A 9,439-nucleotide genomic window follows, 5' to 3' on the forward strand; every position below is an offset into this window, starting at 1 on the left:
TATACACGAGGTTAAAAAGAACATATAAATTACACACAGTGTACATGAAATAATACATTGTTATACACGGGGGGAAAGTGCATCTGCTATTAAATTATCTCTTCCCTTGATGTGCCTGATGTCAAGATATATTGCTGTGACAACAGACTCTACCCTAATAGTCTTTGATTTTTATTTTTCATCTTGCCGATGAAAGTAAGGGGGTTGTGGTCACTAAACAATAAACAAAGAAGGAGCTGAACTTAGGTAAACTTCAAAATGTTGTAATACCAATATCAAAGTCAAACATTCCTTCTCGATTGTTGAATAATTTCTTTGATGCTTATTTAATTTCTTAGAAAAAATAGCACACAGTATGATCAATACCATTTTCAACTTCTTAAATAAAAACTGCTCCAACCCCAATATCACTTGCATGAACAGACATTTTAAAAGATTAGCTGAAATTTGGAGCTGTAAAAACTGGCGTGTTTTTCAGTATGGCTTTCAACTTGTCAAAAGCCTCCTGACATTTTTCAGTCCAAAGGAACTCGTTTTTCTTAATAAATTTGTTAGGGGTTCAGCAATGTTAGAAAAATTGGAACAAAAATTTCGACAGTATCCGACCATATCTAAAAATTGCATCAGTTGCTTTTTATTTACAGGCACGGGAAATTCAGAGATAGCCTTGACCTTAGCATCTATAGGTTTAACTTGTCCATGTCCCACGATGTGTCCTAGAAAAGTTACACTAGCACGGCAGAACTCTCTTTTAGATAAATTAACCGCCAAACATGCATCTGTGAGTCTGTCAAAGAATTTCCGAATTGTTGCTAAATGTTCTTCCAGGTGTCGTTGTAGATGATGACATCATCGATGTAAGCATCACAATTGTCTAGACCAGAGGTAATCATATTCACGAGACGTTGAATAGTACTTGGCGACCCTTTCATCCCAAACGGCGTTACTTTATATTGGTAAAGTCCATCTGGAGTCACGAATGCCGAAATTTCCTTTGCTCTTTCCCTTAGTGGAATTTGCCAAAATCCTTTCAGAAGGTCAAATTTGGTGACATACTTGGCATTCCCGAACTTATCAATACAGTCATCGATTCTTGGCAATGGGAATGAATCTGTTTTTGTCACACTGTTCACTTTCATATAATCAGTACACATACGGAAAGTTTTATCTGGTTTTGGAACAAGTATGCATGGTGAACTCCAGACACTTTTACTCGGCACTTATAAAATTATTCTCCAGCAAATATTGAATTTCTTTTTTCAAGTATTCCTGTTTGAGAGGGTTCATCCTGAACAGGTGTTGTTTCACAGGTTTGTAATTTACAATTTCAACGTCATGGAAAATTGTGTTGGTTCTTGTAGGAACATCTGGAAATAAGTGCTCATATTAAAATAATAACTGTTTAAGGTCATTTCTCTCTTGCTCTTGCAATTGTGAAAGTTTCTGATCCAGATCTTTCATTATTTTCTGAATTCCGAAGATTTGCCACTTCAATATCAGTAGAATCCGATGATATTCCTTCACATATATCTTCACCGAATGGAATAGTTACAACTAAATTAATTACGTGTTTAACCTGTCTATCTCTTTCAATATACTGGTTCTCCTGTAATTTATTTAGATCCCAGAAGCACTATTATTATTATTTAACTCATTCATTTTCTTCTTAACTTTGTAAGGGCCGTAATGTCTAATCTGAAGAAATTTTGAAGAATGAGCAAGAGAGACAGAACTCTATTATCACCAAACTCAAAAGTTCTCTCTATTGATATTCTGTCAAACCGTAATTTCACTTTTGACTTGAATTGCGGAATGCCAAATTTAAGCATAATAGGTTGGAAAGTTCCAGACCTAAAATTTTACCCTTGACCCGATTGGATAGATTCAGGCAGGCCAAATTGAGTAAAAAAACTTTATCAAAGTTTTAATATTCCTGAAAGGATTTGCCTCTGGAAACCTTGTTGACGCACACATAGTGGCCAACAGGTATTGGTTACCTGACTTGGTCTTAGGCAAGGAACTAATACAATCTACCATCATTCTACTAAATGGTTCATCAAATGCAGGAATAGGTTATAGACGAGCCTTGGGAATTTTCTGATTCGGTTTTTCCTACCATTTGACGGGTATGCAAGATCTACAGTATTTACTAACATCACTTTTGATTGGCTAACAGAAGTGAGTTAAGATCTTGTGATAAGTTTTATTGATCCCTGAATGACCAGCCAATGGAGTTTCATGGGCCAGACTAAGTATTTCCTGTCTGTAAGGTTTTGGAACTACATTTTGACAGTTCACTGACCATTCGTCATCAGCAGATACCTCAGGAGGTCTCAGTTTTCTCATAAGAATTCCATTTTTTTTAAAGAAATAACAGACAGGAACTTCAGTAGCTTCAGTTTCACTAATGGCCTTTTGAAACAATCAGGAGATCTCAGGATCTTTTTCCTGTTCGACGACAAGTGATTGTCGTTTATCACCCTGATTAGATAAAGAGAATGAGTCGTTAAAGGAGGATCACTGTGATCAGTACCTTCTGATTGATCCAAAGAAGGAGTGAAAGTGACCTCATCAAAAGCCTGACCAATACAAGTGTCAGCTAAAGGAATACTTTCCTTATCAACATCATTCTCAATAGCTTTCTTTGCCATAGCTCTGGTAACTGCACAAGCTAGGAAAAAAATCAGGGAATTCTTTTTCAAATGGATCGACTTTCTGATCCAAGCAAGGCTTGTCACTTACAAGTGGATTAACCACAACCTTGTCTCCAGCTAGGTCGTTGCCTAGTAATAAATGAATGCCCATAACGGGTAAAACAGAGACTGTTTCGACTGTCACGGGTCATGAGACTAAATCTGATAACAAATTTACACAATGATGAGGAACATTAACAAAGCGGCATGACCATGACCTTGACCTCTTAGAAGTAAGAGTATTTGGAATAGGTCTATCTTGATTCTGATGCCTATTTTTCAATTTGTAGCAATCAGAAATAACGTGTCCTTTTTTCTTGCAATAGGTACACGTAGGAAGAGACAAGGATCTTGAATCAAGCTTCTCTGAAATGTGAATTTTCGAAGTTGTGTCAGTTTGAGTTTTAGAAGGGCCTGTATTAGGCTGAAATACTTTTCTGCCAGAAGACTGTTGAGTAGAAGTCTTATTTACAAAAGGAACTTTATCAGTTAAAGAATACTCATCAGCAGCACGAGCAGCTTTTTCAAGATAAGACTTAATGTCACTATGGACACAGTTTTTTGAAATCTTCATGTAATATAAGTTGTTTGAGACTTTCATAAGCTCGTTCAGCTTTCTTGGCTAAGCACCATCTATCAAATAACTGTTCCTTTTCTCTAGTCAATTCGACATGAGTCTGTCCAGCTTCTTTTCTATAGTTACTGATTTTCTGCCGATAAGCTTCAGGGACTAACTCATAACCCCTTATGATGCATTTTTTAACCACATCATAGTTACCACTTTAGTGAACTGACAGTGAATTATAAATGCCACTAGCCTTACCAGTGAGTACACATTGTAATAACTGAGTCCAATGCTCCATTGGCCATTTCAAACTTTTCAGCAACGTTTTTAAAACAAGTCAAATATTGGTCTACTTCTTTTTCCCTGAAAGGGAGCAATACTCTAATATTCTTTGCAAGGTCAAAACTTAAATTTGGACTTGAAGTATGAATGTGCTTTTCGCTTGCCAGTTCCATTTTTTTCCCCCATTTTACATTGGTATCCTCTCTCTTTCTCTCGTTCTTCCATATCTATTTGCATTTGTTTTTCTTTTCACTGCATTTGTTTTTCGTGTAATTGCATCCGTCTTTCCTTCTTTTTCTTCCGCTTGTAAATGCATTTGTTTTTCTTTCTCTCTTTACTTCTCTCTCTTTCTCCTCTTTCTCAAATTGTAACTTTATTTGTTCTTTTTGTAATGACATTTGTTCTTTTTCTTTTTCCAATTTCATTTGTTCTTTTTCTTTTTCCAAGTGCAAGTGCTTTTGTTTTTCTCTTTCTTCTTTTTGAAGTTCCAGCTTCCTCAACTCCAATTCCATTTTGTATTTTAATTCTAATTCCTTCATTCCTTCATTTTTTTGTCAGCTTGATACACACTTACTGATCGAAACCAAAGCACTTTTATCCAAAACATTCTTTTCTACCAAGTACTGAACCAAAATATTTCTTATTTCCTGTTTCGTTAAGGAAGCCTTTACCTCAGAAAGATCGTATTTTCTGGCAAGTCGAATCAATTCATCTTTTTTGAAAAGACGTTATTGTTCCTGGGTAGGATTTGAAAGAAAGATTTCCACTTTTGATGACATTTTAGAAAAAGCTTGCCGATTTCACTAAAAATTTCAAAAACTAGGGAATTCAAATTTCAAAAACAAAGTTTTCTGAAATAGTTCATCCTAAATTCAAAATTATCCTCAGGACGAGCTACGCAATTCTTATGTTACGTGTTTAGGCTCGAATAAACAGTAAGACAAGAAGGAGTGAAAACAACAAGCTTTGAAAAATATAATAATTTATTTCCCTGGAAAATTCTGTAAAAATTAAAAAAAAGTATGAACTTACGGTTTTAAGAATCAAATCCAAAAATAATCCAAGAATAATCCACGAATAAATTTTTTGAAGTCCTAATAACAAAGTGTTCTAATGATTTCAAGTTCGAGTCGCGACGAAGAATCCAAGATGGAAGACGATGACGTATGCTGTAATCTGTAGTATTGAAGTCTACAGTTCCTTGTAGAAAGAAGAAATATAACTCCGGTTTTGGAAATCTGAGTAAATTTTTATAAAAGCTGTCCTTGTTCAACAATTTCACATGAGCACGCGTATTTACCAGGAAAAAAAATCCAAGTAATTTGAAATAACTCCAACAGCACAATAATAATAATGAGGACTTTGTAAGTTTATTTACACATACACCTTCCAGTGTAAAGAAAAAGCCCAACTACGGAGAATAACTCTCTAAAACAAAGGTTATATCGTATTCTAAAACGCAATGGATGGGGGTCACGTGATCATGTTCCATAACCTCGTCGAAATTATTAACTTGTTAAAGATCACGTACACCCAGTGTAGCCCTGACGAAAACCAATCATTTTATTGTAAGAAATAAAAAGAAATTTAAAAAGTGTTTACATCTTAAATCAGTAGTCTCATCATGACCTCGGCAACAACCAATCATTTTAAAATAAAATATAACTTATTTACATGGTTGCTACTAGATTTGAATCAAGGTCAAACTATTTTCTGAAAAAGGTATCATCTTTAGTGAATAAATTTACATTACAATAGCATGTAATGAAAAATAAAAAAAATTAAACTGACAAACAAACAATTAAATTGAAATATATATATATATATATATATATATATATATATATATATATATATATATATATATATATATATATATTAGATCAGATATAATTAAATCAAATATACATATCAATATTTAGGTATAGCAATATTAACACAATCAGCATCATTGTAAGTATCTTTGTGATCATTATTGTCATATACTGTTCTCAAAAACTTTGTTCTCTGTAGTCCTTAAATCCAAGTATTTGTATATAAGGGGTTAAAAGTGCTCGTTCTCTTATGTGTTCTTTGAAATGCAAATGTATCCAGTGCTCCAGAGAACGTCATGGAGTACAATATAAAATAAAATTTCGCCTGAATAATTTAAGTTCAAATTTGAAATTTATTGAGATGCTAAAAAATTTAATGGACAGTATAATCTTAAAACATTCCTTAATTCTCAAAGATATTTTTCTTCTTCTGAGAAATCTCGTGTTAGTCATATTTCCATGATCTACTGCAAACAAGTAATGTTTAATCCCTTATTTCATTGTGAAACCAATTGTGTGCATAAAGTGTTGACCTCTTTTTATTATCTTGTAAAAATGATTTAACACACAGCTCATTGATACTATATAATTAACATGTTAGCGGCTCCCTTCTTTGTCTAACATGATCAGTTGATCCCTTTGTCTAACATGATCATACAGTTGATCCCTTCTTCGTCTAACATGATCAGACAGTTGATCCCTTTGTCTAACATGATCAGACAGCTTATCCCTTCATTGTCTAACATGATCAGACAGTTGATCCCTTCTTTATCTAACTTGATCAGACAGTTGATCCCATTTTTGTCTAACATGATCAGTTGATCCATGTGTCTAACATAATCAGGAAGCTGGTCCCTTCTTTGTCTAACATGATCAGACAGTTGATCCCTTCTTTGTCTAACATGATCAGACAGTTGATCCCTTCTTTGTCTAATATGATCAGTTGATCCCTTTGTCTAACATGATCAGACAGTCAATCCCTTTGTCTAACATGATCAGACAGTTGATCCCTTTGTCTAACTTGATCAGACAGTTGATCCCTTCTTTGTCTTTTAAATTAGTTTTAATTTACCTGAATGTGAAACCATAGCATGTGACCTTGGTGTTCATCAGATTGGCACAATTTGCATTTAGGACTAACTAAACATTATAAGAAATCTTTCAGCGAAAAGCCACATTGATGTGACCCTTCATTCTGGAGGCGTACTGGTAAGATGTGTGTGAACATCGTTTTTATTTAGAACTAGCTAGACCATGGTGTGTGTGTGTGTGTGTGTGTGAAGTTCATGCGGGATGAATACAGAAAATACAAGGTATCAAAAGGCACCTTCTCGCAACTTGCAAAGTTTTGCTAAAACGCCTAGAAAGGTTTGATAGCTAAACTCAGGAAGTGAAATGTTTACATACATACAGTCAGACAGACCTATCAATTGGCATATCGCACACACCGTATTACACCGGGGGGGGGGGGGAGGAGTTGGTGATTGATGAACGTCAGCATTGTTTTAGGTGGTAATACTATGGTTTAAACACACACACTCATACAATACAATAGCTTATGATGAGAATCAGGCATTAAAACACACACACACTCACACATACAATACAATAGCTTATGATGAGAATCAGGCATTTTAACATGCAGCTCTACATTGTGATTTATTCTTTCACCTTGATTTGAATAGTGGAGACTCAGGTTTCATGCATTTATATTGTGTTTCATTTGTAATCATGCGTACGTTTTGAAAAGTACACATGCACCTTATTAGGAAAGTCAAAAGTACTCACACTTGAGTACATTAGAAACTGCTCAACCCCATGCCTATACTGAAAAATTAAGATGTACAAATGCTAAAAGTACTTTCCCAAAGTTCAACCCCATGTCTGTGCTGAACATTTTATGATATACAAATGCAAAAACTACTTTCACAAAGTTGCAAAGCATGAACACGTGTTTATAGCAGATAATTTGTCAATTCAGTTGAAATAACCGTTTCTTTTGAAGAACTTTTTCACCCTGAAATTGATTCCACATGCATTGTGAAGAAAGAAATGTAACAGATAGAAGGTTAAAATAAAAGTACTATTTGAAAAATAACTAACGCAACAAGTAATAGTGACCCAGAAAATGAGCTAAATGGAAAACTGAAATGCAAACCATAGTTCAGTGAAACAGACCAATATCTTGTAGATTTATCTGAATGGAGAAGTAATACTGCACGATTCTGACAATGTAAAGTTAACAGGGGGAAAAATGAGCATATAATAAAGTTTTCCTATAGTATGTGCAGTTTCATATTTTTGATATTATTATATGCTCATTTTTCCCCCGTTAACTTTACATTGTCAGAATCGTGCAATATTACCCGATATTGAACCCGCGCGACAATACACATATAGCATTCACGTGCATAAAGGAACTACTTTCTATTGTAAACAAACAATGGACGCAGACGCCAGCACTTTTGATTTGTACACAAATCACGTACACTCGCGTAAGATGCTCTTTACGTTGTGGTTGTTTAAATTTGTTTCTGAATGAACTAAAACAGATGTTTCGTGGACTGTCACATATCAGCTGCTTTGGCAAATACCGCGTTATACAATGTTTCGGATTTAGGCTAGCTACAGTATATAACATACGCAAGATAAGGTCCTTACAGATAACGTACAAGTGACAAGTCATATACTCTCTTCTTTGGCTGGTGATAAGAATGGCAAAATAAAATAGTGTGTGTGTGTGTGTGTGTGTGTGTGTGTGTGTGATTTGGATTTTTAACGTAGCTTTAACAATTTTTCAGTTATATCGCTACGATGTCTGCAGTGTGACAGTTTATAGTGATGTCTAGCACTAGGGCATCATGTATTCGCGAGGACGTTTGGTATAATGAATTCATTTCTTATCATGGACCCTACTAATTTATTAACATAAGCATTTCTTAAACTTACTAAAAACCTGTACTGGTAAACGAAATCAACCAAAATTACCCGGACTATGTTAAAATATATACCGATGGACCAAAAACAAATAACCGACCAAGAACAGCAGCAGCAATAGTCATCCCTGAATTCAATATACAAACGGGATCCAGATTATCTGACTATTGCTCCATTTACACCACTGAATTCTGGGCTATACTTGATTCACTACAATGAATCAAAGACAACCAAATACCTAAAGCAGTCATTATAAGCGATTCCCTAAGCGCTATCAAATCGATCCAAAATCGCAATACACATCTCTAAAGAACAATTCCTCGACAGAGCATGCCAATTAATCGACGATATCACCACATCACATCAATTAGTCGAGCTCATGTGGATACCGTCGCACATTGGAATATCTGGCAACGAAACAGCAGACAAAGTTGCACAAACCAAACTAGGAGATCAAAACTCTATCAAGCTTAACTATAGCTCTACAGAAGCACTAAGCTTCGCACGAACATATATAGACCAAAAATAGCAAGATTTTTGGAACTCCTCAACAAAAGGTAAAAAGCACCATGAAATAATGACTGGAAAAACTAAACTAGCAAGCAGCTTTGGAAGGTTTATAGGACCCAAACCAGCAACCATTAACTGATTTAACTGCCACACCACCGAAGATCTACACCACGTTTTCAATATATGCCCAAAATATCAACCCGCTAGGAAAATATTTATCAAAAACCAAAAAGAGATTGGATCACCACACACATACCCAGAGTTTCTTATGGACTCTAATAAAAATGAACAATCAGCATATAAATAATATAAATAAATTCATAGACTCAGCAGGACTTAGGAACAAAATATAATTAATATGCCCACAAAACCAAAAGACCCAGTAACTAGCTAAATAAATTTAGAAGCCCTCACATAAAAACCCATAACATATCATTCAATTTTTTTAAAAATATTAATAAATAACTCACTTACGAATACCTATCAAAAACTAAGGAAACCGCAAAATCGGATGTCCTAGATGTCCTTAACGAACCGTGTAATCGGCTAGGACTCATGTCTCTTGCTAAATAAAGTATAAATAACATTCAATCTCTAAAAACATTAATAAATAAATAACTTAAAGATGCAATATCTAA

Source organism: Sinohyriopsis cumingii, unplaced genomic scaffold, assembly GCF_028554795.1.
Source record: "Sinohyriopsis cumingii isolate HCF-2022 unplaced genomic scaffold, ASM2855479v2 utg001727l, whole genome shotgun sequence".
NCBI lineage: Eukaryota > Metazoa > Mollusca > Bivalvia > Unionida > Unionidae > Sinohyriopsis > Sinohyriopsis cumingii.